Source organism: Apodemus sylvaticus, chromosome 3 (genome assembly GCF_947179515.1).
Source record: "Apodemus sylvaticus chromosome 3, mApoSyl1.1, whole genome shotgun sequence".
NCBI classification, from domain to species: domain Eukaryota; kingdom Metazoa; phylum Chordata; class Mammalia; order Rodentia; family Muridae; genus Apodemus; species Apodemus sylvaticus.
In genome coordinates, this window is record NC_067474.1 from 124668408 (window position 1) to 124683856 (window position 15449).

A 15449-nucleotide genomic window follows, 5' to 3' on the forward strand; every position below is an offset into this window, starting at 1 on the left:
ACTGTCCAGAAGTTTGCCCTCTCCAGAGGTGGTGGCTGTGGACTCCCTGGCATGAGCCCACCTCAGCCTATCAGCCTGCCTTGTGATAGCTCCTTGCCATCTTGTCTCCTTGGCCTAGATTTGCCTGTACTTATAAGGTAGGACATGTGTTTGGGTAGTAGGTAATTTCTATATTATGAGAAAGAGGTCTTGAGGTGTTTCTTTCCTAGAACTTGAGATAGAAAAGTATTTTCCCCAGGAACCAGGATGGAAATTTTATTTACTCATTTATTTTGAGATAGGGTCTCAAATAGATCAGGCAGTCCTTGAACTTACTATGTATCAAGAATGTCAAGAATGACCTTGATTTTGGATCCTTCTTCCTCCATCCCCCAAGTGGACTGTACCACTATACTAAGTTTATTTATTGTCAGTGATCAAACTCAGGGCTTCATGCTGGCTAGGCCGGCTCTCTAACAACTGAGCCATATCCCCAGCAAAAGTGACTTTATATATACTATATATGTATGTGTGTGTTATAATGCACACACACACATACATTCATGCACCACTCAGGTAAAAGAGCCTTCCAGAACAACCTCAAAAACTTCACTTTACATTTCCAAATTTATTTCCTGTGGGTCATTGTGTTTTGACTGGCATCTAACAGGAAAGAACTTTTTAGATGGTCCAGTCTTGGTCATGAAACTGTTTGGAAGGGTCTTTTAGAAATTCAAATGTGATCGCTTCTCGGCCTTTTGGCTAAGATCAAGTGTAGAAATTCAAATGTGAGGAATGGAAACATTGACTTTTGGGTGTTGACTTTCTGAATCTAGATAGTGACCTGTCTTAAACATGATCTCTGTTGGCAGGCTCTTGTATTCTGACTCTGTTGGCTAATTCTGGTAGTTTCCCCCCTCTTAAAGATTTTGTTCCCTTGCGACTTCTGTAGAATTGCTTCTTGTTTGTGTGCCTACTTTATTTTCTCTTTGAATTGTACTGTGTTTTTAGTTTCTGTTTACTCTCACTTATCTCTGGAAATTTGCTTTAGGCTCTCAGTTTTATAGTCATTCTCATAATTTGCATATGTTCTTGTGGTTGTATATTTAGGTGTTAAAATGTATCCAGAGTAAATGGTGAATCATTAAGGGGAATTATTCTTTAGTATTTCATGTTTGTCATGTATATCAACTTAAGTTGATAATTCAAATAAGTCAATTTAGAATATTTTGATATTAAAATACTAAAGTGCAGTGAGATTATATTGAAAGGCACAAGGGAAAACTTTTAAAAATATTTACTAATGTATCTTTTTCCTACAAACTTAGTAAGTTTGTAGTTCTTAGATATAATTATTTGTATATGAATATTTACCTGTATGTATATATGTATGCTACATTCATGTCTGTGTGCACATAAGTCAGAAGAGAGTGTCAAATCCCCTGAATCTAGAGTTAGGGATGGTTATAAACCCCCATATGGCTACTGGAAACGAACCTAGATCCTCTGCAAGAGCCACAAGTGCTATTAACTTGAGCTGAACCATCTCTCCAGTCCTTGATTTTAACGTGGTGTGTGTGTGTGTGTGTGTGTGTGTGTGGTGCATGCATGTGAGTGTGCAGGTGCATGTGCCTGTTGGAGGGCATGAAGAGACCAGAGGAGAATGCCAGGTGTCTTCCTGTGCCACTTTCTGCCTTGAAGCCTTGAATGAGAGTTCACCGTTTCTGTTAGAGCTTGTTTCTGCTCTTCAGTGCTGGGGTTATAGCCATGCTCAGCCTTTCTGGGTTTTTATGAGGGTACTGGGGATTTGAATTCCACTCCTTATGTTACATAGTGTTTTTTACCTACTGAGCCATCTCCTTAGTTCCTCAAACTTTTTGTTTAAACAACTTTTAGCTGCTTGAACTAAGTCAGATAATGGTGTAGCCTGGTTTCACATTCATTATTGATCTATTTATGTTACCTTGTGGTTCTCTTTTCTACTCTTCTAACACAATGAACAGAATTAGAGATGGTATACTCAAGTGGGAGATTCTCCAGGCAGAGACTGTGGAGGGGTCAAAGTGGATGGCTATGTTGCCATTCTGGTCCGGCTTCTTGGGCTTAAGTGATCCTTCTGCCCCAGACTCCCAAGAAGCTGAGATTATGGATGTGTGCCACTGGGCCCAGCAAAGGACATTTTAAATTTCATCTCTTTCCCTCTGTTTATTTGGAAGAAAGTGATTGATAACTCTTGTGTTTATGCCAAAACTGTTAAAGAGCTAGCTCTTTGACAGCTATGAATATTAACTGAATGCTAGTTTCTGCCTCTGGTAATGATCAGTGTGAAATAGGTTAGTTAGTTCATTCACTTGTTTGTTCATTCATTCAGCCAGTGTGTCTGTGTGTGTGTGTGAGAGAGAGTTTTTGTTTGTTTCTGAGACAGGGTCTCTAACACTGGTTGTTCTGGATTCCCTATGTAGACCATGCTGGTCAGGACTCAACAGAGATCAGTTTACCACAGCCTCCCAGGTGCAGGATTAAAGGCAGGCATTGCTATGCCTGGCTTGTGTAAATATTTTTTTAAGTATTAGATGTAACACATTGCATTAGAGTTGGCCTTTTAGTTTTTTGGCCTTTATCATTTTAACTAAAGCAACAAATTAGAGAAAAATGTTTTAGTTTATGCTTTCCTTGCCTTTTGAATGCCTGCCAAACAGTTCTCTAACTCTTTCTTAACTAAAGATTGAAATTAAGTTTTGTCTTCTAGAGATGATAGAATACTAGATTATGAGTGCCATTTTTAGCATTGCCAATAAATATGGTACGAGTAATATCTCTTATATATCATAATATAGATATGAGTAAAAGCTTTAGGTTTCTACTTTCTTAGCCTTAAAAATTGATCTACAGTGGTTAAGAGCACTGGCTGCTCTTCTAGGAGAACCTTGTTCAATTCCCAGCACCTGTGTGCTAACTAACAGCCATCTGTAAGTCCATTTTCAGGGGATCCTGCCCCATCTCTGGCTTCCATAGGCACAGCACTTAGTAGGTGTAGATGTACTCATAAATATAAAATAAATATGTGAATATTAAAAAATATTATCCAATAAATATTGTTGAGCATTTACTATCTGCCAAGAATTAGTATAGCTACTTAGAATATACTAACAAACAAAAAGTTTTGTTTAAATTTTAATAGAGGACTTTGAATGTTATTAAATATTTTTCCAGCTCTAACATTCTGTTGTGTAAATCATACCTGAAGATGATGGTATAATGAAAATACCATATTTAGTGCTGCTCAACCTTAGTTTTTCTCATTTCAGTTGTTTTCACTTTTCTTGTTGATAAGTAAACTCCAAGTCCTGCGTGGTGGCTCAGGCTAATCCTAGCAAGTGGGAATCTGAGATAGAATGACTGTGAATGTGAGGTGAGAATGGCAACAAAGTTAAGTTGCAAGTCAGCCAGGGCTACAGAGAGCTTCTGTATGAAAAACAAAACAATCCTGGCTCCTAGTTGGAGAGCTGTAGGCAGCTATTGAATGCAGAGAGGGAGAATTAGTCTTTCCCAGGGATGAACCCCCTAACTGGCTATCTAATACCAGGTCATCAGCCCAATAAACATATATACAAGCCATACTAAATGATCTCAGCTGGTTGTAGTTACATATTTACTCTTGTGTATGTATGTGTGTGTGTGTGTGTGTGTGTATGTATGTATGTGTGATAATAATAATAATAATAATAATAAAAGAGGCCATGAATTTGAGGGGAGAAACTGGACATGGGAAAGGTTGGAGGGAAGAAAAAGAAAAAGGGAAAAATTTGAATGAGAAAAATACAATTTTTGCTTTTTTTTTGTACATTATAGAAAGGGCAAGTTAGGTTTTCTTTTTCTTTTGAGCACTCTTTTCTTTTTTTTTTGTTTTTGAGCATTTTCTTTGCTTTTCTTTTTTTTTTTTTTTTTTTTTTGGTTGAGCCCTTTGTATAAAACATAGAGCCTTAAGAGTGTCAGACAACCACTCTACCACTGGCTGTTTCCTCATTAGCTCTAACTGCAGCCTGTGCTGGCCTGGTCTCAACAGAGGTCAGTCTGCTTCAGCTTCCCAAAGGCTGGGAGTAAAGGTATGCACCATGCCTGGCCTAGGAATTTCTGTCTTAGTTAAGGGCTAACTATAGCTATGATGAAACAACACGATCTAAAGCAAGTTGGGGAGGAAGATGTTTATTTGGCTGACACTTCCACATCAATGAAGGAAATGCCCATCAGTGAAGGAAGTCGGGACAAGAACTCAAACAGGGCAGGAACCTGGAGGCCAGAGATACAGAGACCATGGAGGGGGTGCTGGCTTACTCTCTTATTCTGCGCGCCTGCTTTCCGATAGAACCCAGGACCACCAGCTCAAAGGTGACCCCTTCCACCATGGACTAGCCCTCCACCATTAATCACTAATTAAGAAAATAGCGTACAGGCTTGTCTGCAGCCAGGTTTTATGGAGGGATTTTCTCTATTGAGGTTCCTGCCTCTCAGATGACTATAGCTTGTGTCAAGCTGACATTAAACTAGTCAGTACAGCTTCTTTTTAAACTTTTGCCTGCCTTTAGTTTCAGCAGCTAGAGGCACTCTTGAGTTTAAGACCAGCCTGAAACTGTGAAGCACTCACAGAGATCTTGGGCGCTGAGAGTGGAGATGCTCAGCCTGTAGTCAGTCTCTCGAGGAAAGCAGCTTTGGTTCCAGATTTCCTTCTCTGACCTCTGCATGTGCATGCACAAGGGCACATGCACATCTCTCTCTCTCTCTCTCTCTCTCTCTCTCTCTCTCTCTCACACACACACACACACACACATTTAAAAAGCTCCAAAAGAAACTTAGCCTTTGAAATATAGCAGTTACCAATTTTATTGACAAATTTTGCTAAGACATTGATTCATTTGTTGGTACCTTGATAAGTTGTGGGTGTATTAATACACTTCATTATGAGCTTTCTATTTTTCAAAATATGGTATGATGAATATCTTAAATACTTATTTGGCAGTTCAGATTGAATTGAAGTTTTCTTGGTAGATAAAAATTTTTTGAGGGTGTGCAAGACTTTGTGTGTGCATGTTGAGTTCAGTGTTCAACCACTGATCTAAAACCCATGGTGCAGTTTGCTTGTTTGTTTGTTTGTGTTTGTTTGACAAACAAACCTGTTTGACAGGTTCTCACTGTTAAGTACTCGCTGGCTGTGATCTTAACTGTGTCTTCTGGGTACAGGGATTAATAAAGGTATGTGTCTCCATGCCCAGCCATGATTTATCTTTTATAATAACTTTTAAAAAACTTTACTTGTTTTCTATATGTTCAAGCTTGTCGCCTGTGTTTTGGGGAATTGGTTCTCTCCTACTGTGTGGTTCTAGGGATCAAATTCAGGTCCTCAGGCTTACAGCAAGCACTTTAACCCAGAAGTACTTGTAAATTATGACTTTAGAAACAGACAAACAAAACAAAAGCTTACTGTATGACCTAAAAACAATAATTACTTTATCAGGCTAAGGCTGAAGAATCATGTATTTGAGGCTGCCCTTGACTACATAGTGAGTTTTAGGCCAGGCTTTGAAGCATAGTAAAACCCTATCCTAAAAAAATGAAACAAAATAAAGAGTGTTAGTGTACATCTGTAATTTAAGTGCTGAGTGTAGTGGCAGAAGGATGATCAGGATTTCAAGGTCATCTTTGGTTACATAACAAGTTTATAGTTAGTCTGGGTTGTGGGAAAAACCCTGTCTTAAACCAAAACTCACACCACAAACAGCAAAAATTCCAAATCGAATCCAGAGGCCCCAGATGCAATAAGTGGTATAGAAATACTTTATTTGATACAGGCTTTCCTTGTGTTGTGACCTGGAATTTGCAGTCTTCCTGCTTCAGTTTTTAAGATGCTGGCATATGTAGTTTTGATGTTGTTTTTTAATTCTAATTCATATTCTTTCTCTCTCTCTCTCTCTCTCTCTCTCTCTCTGTCTGTCTGTCTTTCTTTGAGACAGGGTTTCTCTGTATAGGCCTGGCTGTCCTGGAACTGTAGACCACCAGGCTGGCTTCGAACTCAGAAATCTGCCTGCCTCTGCCTCCCAAGTGCTGGGATTACAGGCGTGTGCCACAACTGCCCAACTTTTAATTTTAATAATGTTATAATTTTTGTTACAGAAATTTTGGAAACTGGAGGGGAAAGTATCCCACAACTTCAGTTTCTGGTATTTATTTACTTATTTACTTATGTATTTATTTATTTATTTTGAGAGTTGGTCTCTCTTTGTACTGTAAGATGGTCAGTCTCCTATGTGCTGATATTCCAGGCATGTGTCATTTTGATATTTACTTTTAATTTTATTAACAAAAATCAGTCAGAATGTGGGTCTGGCTAGGTGGGGTCTGAAAACAAAACCATTGCATGTACTTGTTAGTAAACATACCAATTGCTTTAATGTAACAATTATGACAATAAAGAGAGGGTAGTGTTTGAAAATCACAACCTGTTTTCATAGTCAGAAAATGAATATTTTACTCAATGTGATAGATTTGAGCTTCTATTATGATGTTTTCTTTTTTGCCTCTTGTACTATTTATATTGAGTATACCCAGCATACTCAGGAGATTTCTGCTTACTCAGTAGACAGCTAGTCATTGTTAAAATGGTTTGGAATGTTGAGCACTTGGGAAGGATTGCTTTAGTTAAAATTAATTAGGACCAGTTGGATTTGTCCAGTAGTCTCTTAATTGAGTGCATTTCTCTATTTTCATTTGTTTACAAGCTAATGTTAACCAACAGGTTGGTATACTGTCTGCTGTTGCCTCATTTTAAATACTCATTAGAGCATTTTACTTATGTTCCAAAGATATATAAAAACTTCCTTCTGAGTTTTGCATTTAATAAAATTGTGACTCTGGAAACAAAGGTAGGAAAATAGCCTCACAGAGATCCCTCAGTTAAACATATATAGGAAGAAGACTGGAAGAAAAACACTTAGGATTTTATAATATCAGTAATTAAAATAGCTTTTAATTAACTCATTTTAATAGTGCACATGTATTTCTTCTGTTAGCAACTGATTTAACACTTTTTTATGACACTTGAAAATTTACTTAAACTGACATCAATGACAAAGTAATATAGTTATATTTTAAGATTGTACCACACTTAGATTTCTTTTTTTTCTTTTTGTCTCTCTTCAGCTTCTTGTAGGGTCTCATTTATCTCATGTTGACCTAGAACTTATTATATAGCTGATGATAACCTTGAATTTCTGATCCTACTGTCTCCTTCTCAGTTCTGGCATCTTGTGCTACCGCAGCTGTTTTTATACCATAATGGAACCTCACTACCAACTGAGTTACATCCCCAGTACCCTTAGTATAGAATTAAGTTTCTTTTAAATGTTGGTGATAAAACCCAGGACCTCGTGCATGCTAGAGAAGTACTCTAACACGGAACCACACCCCTTGTCTTTAGATTTCTTTAATTTTTTTAAGTTAAATTAAGTTAATTTAGTGTACTCCATTGTGTTTGTGTGCTTTGCTAAGAATCTAGTATGTGCTTTGCACATGCTAGGCATACATTGTTAATTTTAAATAGTTTAATCCTTGTGTTTAGAGAAATTGGTCCAAGAAATGAGGATAATATTTATTATTATAATGGGCTTAGAGAATTCAGTTTGAAGAGTAATTTATAATTTTGTTTTCTGCTTTATAATTTACAAGGTATTTTATGCTTGTTCATTTGCTCTTTATAATAACCAAATGAACCAGGCTATTATTATCATTACTTCAAATTGGAGGATAGTGAGGCTCATATGATTATCATCAGAAAGAAAAGGGAACATGAATCTAGGCATGAAAAAAAAAATACAATTAACCCTAGTTTGCTACCTGCTCAAAGCCTTTAGTCCATTTCCCAGAGGGGGAAGTATTCTTGTTAGGTGCGTGCGTGCGTGCGTGCGTGCGTGCGTGTGTGTGTGTGTGTGTGTACGTGTGTGTACGTGCGCGCATGTGTGAGTGCCCGTGTGTATTTTCTATAATCTTTCTCTTTCTCCCAGTGTGTCTTTTAAAAGTTACTTTGATAAGCTGCTGTTTTACTTTATTATTAATTCTAGTTTATTTGATATAGGAAGTTCTGTGTTAGTGCGTATAGATACCTTCATTATTTAAAACATTTCAGGGTAATCTTATGTATGAATAATCTTAGTTTAAATAACTTAGTCACCCAAATGACGAACATTTCTGTTGTTTACAGTCTTCCATTGTTACTAGTACTGCAGTAAATATTTTACATGTTCTTGTGCCTGTAGCTACATGGCTTAGTTTTTGGTGGATGTAATTATTAGCCTAAACAGTTTAAAAGCTTTTTAGATTTCTGAGTGTTTTACTTGCTTGTGTGATATTTAAATGTGCACCATGTGCGTGCCTAGTGCCTGTGGAGGTCATAAGTCATCACATCCCTTGGAACTGGAGTTTTGAACAGTTGTGAGCTGCCATGTGAATGCTGGGATTTGAACTTAGGTCTAATGCAATAAGTGCTCTTAACATTGAGCCAACTCTCCAGCCTCTCAAATGGTATATTTATGCTATGTAATGATGACATTGTTTGAGAATGCCATTTCTTTCATGGCTTGTTTTGATATAGTATATTTATATTAGACTTTTTGATCAGTGTCAGTTTGATATAAAAATTAGATTTCACCATTTCAGTTTGTCATTTAATTATGGATAAGGTTAAAATTATTTTGTTTTGTTTTTGTAAACTATGTTTTTTATGTTTAAAATTTATAGCTTTTCTTTCAGAACTTTTGCCAGGTTGAGATTTTTTTTCCTTCATTGCTGGATTTTGACCCCAGGGTTGTACTAATGTGAGCTAGGCAAGTGCTGTACCATTGAGCTTTATCTCCAGCCCCAAATCTCTATTTTTTTTTTTTTAAAAATTGTTTTGTGTGTCCGAGAGTTTTTGCTGCCCACATGTACATATGTGCACTGTGTGAGTGTCCCCTGTGTTCATGGAGGTTAGATGAGATGAGGGTAAAAGAGTCCCTAGAACTGAAGTTACTGACAGTTGTGGACCACCGCGGGAGTGTTGGGAACTGAATCTGGGTTCTCTGTAACAGCCTTCTGAGGGCTGATGTATAGTCATATCACCATGCTTTGATTAGACGGAGTTAAGCGTATTAATTTTGGTTACAAAAGCCACTTATAGTTTATTAAGTTTTATTTATTGTGAATTGACATTAAACGTGAGTGTGAGGAAGACTGAACTGTTTTAGTATGCATCTTTTCTGTAGTCTGTTGCTTTTGTTCTTAGTCTGTTCTCTACATTCTGTTCCCCCCCCCCCAGCATACTTTTATGCATGGCCTTGTGGGTGGATTCTGGACCATCTGGTACTTTAGAACAGTTTAAAACTGATTCTGGTTATTCTGCTTTGAGCCAACACTTACTTGAAATGTCCTGGCTTGTCTTTGTCTTGGTATGTTTTCTCTCTGATAATCCCATTGCTTTTCATGACTGATTTTTTTTCCCTTAACACATGAATTTTGGCAGTATCGTATTCATGGATAAGGTGGTCAAAACTTTTCTTTTAGGCCCCCCAATCCCTATAATAAAATTTAGCAAAGTTTGTTGTTTTGAGATGGTCTTTCTTTTTTTTTTTTTTAGAGGGGGAGAATTATTTGAAATCAGAAATAAAAACATCAAAATCTTGATCTTCCTGCCTCAGCATCCCAAGTGTGGACATTAGTCTCTTTATTTTTCTTTTTGGAGACTAAGCCTGCATAGGCCAGGCTGATCTTGACCTTGCTTTATAGCTGATGATAACCTTTGACTCCTGTCCTCTATGTTCCTGCCTTTAGCTGCTAAGGTCTAGCTTGCATTACAGATGTGCACTACTGTTCATTTTCTGCTTAGACTTGAAGTCTAAGAATCCTGGGCCTGATCCATCTTCGACACATACTCTTCTAAAGACAAGTTTTACCGTGTACTCTGGCTGGCCTGGAATTTAAGATCCCTCTGGTTCTGACTCCTGAGTATTAGGATTAAAGGATTGAGTTCTCATACCTGGCCAATTGATTTTTAAGTTTTAGTTTTATATGGTTCTTTAATTGATGCATTTTTAGCTAATTAAGAAAAGATTGTCTAAACATTTATTTGTGTGTATGTGTGTGTGTATGTATGTATGTATGTATGTGTATGTGTATTTGCGTATGTATGTGTGTGTATGTATGTGTGTGTGTGTGTGTGTGTGTGTGTGTATTAGGTCAAAAGATAGCTTGTGGGAGTTCGTTTTCACTCTGTACCATAAGGATTCTACGGGTTGAACTTAGGTTGTTAGGCTGAGAGACATGTACCCTTCCCCACTGATCTTTCTGGTCCTTTGGGTTAATTTTCCTATAGGATGTGAAGGATCCAATTTCATATGTTTGCTTGTTGGTATCTTTTAGTTGTGGTGCAGCATCCCATAAATGATGAATTTATTTTGAATTCATAATTCTGTTCTATTTATCTCTGTTTGTCTAAACATGTACAGTGCAGTGTTGTTGTTTTCTTCTGAGACAGTGTTTCTCTGTGTAGCCCTGGCTGTCCTGAGCTTGATCTGTAGACCAGGCTGATCTCAAACCCACAGAGCCCCGCCTCTGCCTCTAGAGTACTGGATCAAAGGCCGCTGGCTGCTATGCCTGGCTTTGTTTGTATATTTTAAAAATTTTACTCAACAATGTCTTAATAGGTTTTCAGAAACTGTGTTTTATAGTTGTTAAATTTACTCCTAAATATGCTATTCTTTTTGATGCTACTGCCAATGGAATTTATTTCTTAAGTTTATCTTCAAATTTAGAGTAAGTGCGTTAAATATAGTCACTTTTTATATTGATTTTTATATCTTATAACCTTGGTAATCTTGTTCATTTTAATGGATTCTTTAGTACTTTGCTCATAAAAAGATCTTATTCTCTGTGAATAGGTATAGTTTTACTTCTTCTAGTCTGGATGCCATTTATTTCTTGTTTTTGTCTCTATTCCTAAATAGCCCCTCCTTTATAATAAAGACAAGATGTGACAAGCATAGAAATGGTGCGCCAGTCTTTGAGGAAAACCATGCATCATGTATATAGTATAGCCTCGCCTCTCACACACCTACAGAAAGAAATTGAAAAAAAAATATATTTATAAATGTATATATACAGACTGTGTAGTAATATGTAGCAATTTACTTTTTTTTTTTTTTTTTTTTTTTTTTTTGAGACAGGGTTTCTCTATGTAGTCTTGGCTGTCTTGGAACACTCTTTGTAGAATAAACTGGCCTCGAACTCACAGAGATCCGTCTGCCTCTATGCCTGGTTTGCAACTGACTTTAAAAGAAATTTCTATATGTCAAAATCGATAAAGAATAATGCTTTTAATTTACAACAGAATTAAAATTTTTTTGTAGACAACTGAGATTTAAATGCTTCCCTTTAGAAAATTTCATTTCATTGCTAAAAAGGTTCATGTGCAATTTTGTATGATTACATTTTTAGATCTTATTTTTCCCAATCAAAAACTTGTTTCATTCTCACTATATAAGTATTCTTGTTATAAAGGATCTTCAGAGAATGCACAGTGCCATTGAGAATATAAAACCATATACAATCCTATTTTCCAGAGACAGTCTCTGTGCACACTTTATAGTCATTCCTTTTGAACATTTGTGTTCATGATGTGTATTTTTTAACATCTAAAAAGTGGTCATATTTATAATTTAGCAACAATGACAAGAGCTGGTTTTACTGAGGCACATAAAAATGTTCTTGGTTCATCTTGCTTAATATAAGTGACTTGGATGACTTTTTCCACACTCACCTGTAATCACATTAGTGTAGTAATTGATGCAGGGTGTACTTAAGCCACCATAATAAATTTCTACCTTCTTATGTGTTTTTTGCAGTAACTAGTGAATCTATATTGTGTTGATGAATATAGTTTGGAGCTCAGAGGTTTTTTTTTTTTGGTGGGGGCTGGGGGGACGGTGTTGGGAATTGGAGACAGTTTCTCTGTGTAGCCCTGGCTGTCCTTGAACTCATTGAGATCTGCCTGTCTCTGCCTCCTAAGTACTGGGATCAAAGGTATGTGGCACCACTGCCTGTCTTGGAGCTCAGAATTTCTTATGTATGATTTTAAAAATTTCCCTTGGATGCCAATTCAGTAAAATTAATGCCTCATAATCTTTGCTTTCTTTGGCATTAGGTTGGTAATCATATACTTTTTTTTTTTTTTAACTCACACTGGGACATTTTTAAGAATGAAAAGGGGGTGCTACAAATATTAAACATTCTACACATTTGGGGACATATCTATTCAGACTAGTTTTATTGTATTGGTAGATAAGTAAGTAAAGCAGTTCCTTTCAGCTCCCTTTTCTTTCCTGAGCTAGGCGCTCACCTCTGTAGCCGAGGCTGGCCTTGATGTTATGTAGCTCAGGCAGCCATGGATGTGGATTCATCTTCTTGCCTCAACTTCCCTGTTACTGGGATTATAAGTGCTCTGTTTATAATAATTTCACATGTTATGTTGAGTTTAGATCCTAAATTGTGTATATGTTTTATATTTTATTCATTTCTAGTACAGAATAGAAATTTATCCAGTTAAAAATGAAAGACTCAAAAAAAAAATGTGCAGGGCAGTGGTGGCGCATGCCTTTAATCCCAGCACTTGGGAGGCAGAGGCAGGTGGATTTCTGAGTTCGAGGCCTGCCTGGTCTACAGAGTGAGTTCCAGGATAGCCAGGGCTACACAGAGAAACCCTGTCTCAAAAAACCAAAAAAAAAAAAAAAAAAAAAAAAAAAGAAAGAAAGAAAGAATTATTGCAGTCAACTCCAGAGCAAAATACAGAAATCCAAAATGAAATTTTCTGTTCTGTTTTACTTCTCACCATTTTGTTAATTTCTCCTGTGCTTTTGAAATCTGCAATTACTCTCTTAGAAAAGTTGTTAATAAAATTGGTAATTGCTGTTTCAAAAGCCAAGTTTCTTCTGGAGCTTTTTTAATTTGTGTGTTGTGGGTGTGTGGTATATTCATGTGCATGTGCCTTTGCACATGCAGAGGTCAGAGAAGGCCATCTGGTGTCCTTCTCTATTGTTCCGCACCTTGTTCTCTTGATACAGATCTCAGTGAACGTGACGCTAGCTCTCTGTTTCCATTAGGCTGGTTGGCCAGCAAGCTCCTGGGATCCACTTGCCTCTTTCCTTAATGCTGGGCCTGTAGTTATGCATGTCCTGCTTGGTTTTTATGTGGGTGTTGGGGATTTGAACTGAGGTCCTCATGTGTGTACATGAAACTCTCCTCACTGAGCCATCTCACCAGCCCACATTCTTTTTAAGACAGAGTCTTATGTTATTTTCATTGAACTTTAATCCTTGAATAAGGATTTCCAACTGGTTTTGTACAGTCTATTGCCAAGTTTTGGAGGACTTAGTTTTAAAAAGATTTACCACTAAGACACTTAGGCAAGATTTATAAGGCAACTTTAACATTTATAAAGACTCCAGCTATTAAAATCTGATCAACCTGTTATGTTGCCTGTTAAGCTGAAGTACTTTTTTTTGTATTCAATACTAGCTTCATCCATAACATTTCAATTGTTTATATATAAAAGCATCTGTGAATGTTGATATTCAGCATTAACTATGACCCTGAAACTTCTATAATAAGTAGCCTTGAAGGTTTCCTGCAAGTTATCTATTCATCTATTATCTGGAGAAATAAAAATAAAGTGCTTAGTTTTGTGTTAAACAGCATTTTTTTTATCTCGTTGTTCCTAAAATGGCTCATAGTAGATAATAAAACAGTGGTTACCAAACAACAGAACAGTTAATTATAAGTATACTTTACAAAGAATAGGAAAATAACTGCCAAGTTTTCAGACTATTGACTCCTTGTACAATGTTGACTTGTTCCTAACCTGTTTTCCTACTGATCACTAGCTGGTAGCCAGATGACCTTCTGTGTCACTGCACATACTACTTATTTAGCCACTCTACCAAATAGTTAACAGCACCACTGGCAAATACTTGAATTTTACAAGACATTAAAGAAGAAGTTATTCATGTTTCTTATGTCTGGGAATATGTCTTTCAATGAGTCTCTGCTTGGTTTTCTTTCTTTAAAAAAATCTAAAAATAAGTTAATTCATATATGGGAGCATGTGCTGGCTCATGTGTGGAGGCAACTTGTGGGAGTCAGTTCTCCTCTGCCATGTGAATCCTGGGCATGGAGCTCAGTTGTCAGGCTGCTCAGCAAGCCTCTGCCTAGTGAGCCATCCCGTGTGTCTGCTCATTTTCTTTGAAAGAAAGGTATTCTGATGAATCTGTAAAAAAATCAAGACAGCAAAATGGAATTATCATTTGTCTTTCCAGTGCTGACAATTGTTTAAGTTGTTACAATACTTAACCCCTATTAGCATATAGTGTGGCTAGGAGTTAGTATACAGAAAAAGTATACTAAGCCCATCTGGGTTTATATTAATTATTTTGGTGTAATGAATAATAATAATTTATTTCTTAAAGTGAGAAATCTGAGACAAATAGTAATGACCCAAATGAGCTGCTAGGAGCCAGCTGTGACTCTAGACTGCCTGGGCAGTCTGTGGGCTGATTAGGAGGCACAGTGGGGCTTGGAGTTGGGAAGCTGGAATTTGTATTCTGATTCTTTTTCTCTCTCAAAAGTGAACTGAGACCGATGACACACACCTTTTATCCCAGCACTTGGGAGGCAGAGGCAGGTGGATGTCTGTGAGTTCCAAGATAGCCAGAACTACACAGAGAAACCTTTTGTCCCCAAAAACTAAAAAAAAAAAAAAAAAAAAAAAAAATCAAAGAATTTTTTTTCTTGAAAAGCAGAAACTATGGGATCTATGGGATATGTGTACATGCTTGGTATACACATACTGTATCTTGAGTATGTACTGTTTTATACACAGTATATATTCCACACTGTGCATGTGTATTTCTGCCCATGCTCTTCTCCCTCATCCCTTAGTAAGTACTGTCATATCTTTCTTAAATAGTACCCTCCTGTTTGCCTTCATGGACATTCAGATTGCCCACTGAATCATTTAAAATGGTATCCTAAGAGTTACTTCCTATGTTCTTCCTATCTTTATGTGTGCATGTGCGCGAGCGCGCACAGACACACACACACACACACACAGAGTCACTCTTGACTTTGTTTTTCTTTGTGTATCCTTATTTCTTTAATTTATACCATGTTTGCTATGCCAAATGAATGGTGCTCTTTATAAATTGTCTTCTACAAAATGTTAGACTGTTATCTCTTGTTTATCACTTCTTTTTTTCTTTGTATCTGTGTGTGTGTTTAAGACATGGTCTTGCTGTATAGGTGAGACTGGCCTCAACTAGGTCCGTAGGCATGCACCACCACCATGCCCATGCTTCTTCCTGCTTTGTACAGATGCAGTTGAGCTTTGTTAAATGCAT

At 37.0% G+C, this 15449-nt stretch overlaps 1 protein-coding gene and 1 pseudogene across 3 annotated transcripts in view; both read left to right on the forward strand.

The window, feature by feature from the left end:
* Positions 1-15449, forward strand: part of Eps15 (epidermal growth factor receptor pathway substrate 15) — a 114706-nt gene that overhangs the window by 997 nt on the left and 98260 nt on the right. The window lies entirely within an intron of this gene.
* LOC127681891 (uncharacterized) lies at positions 722-884 on the forward strand (annotated as a pseudogene).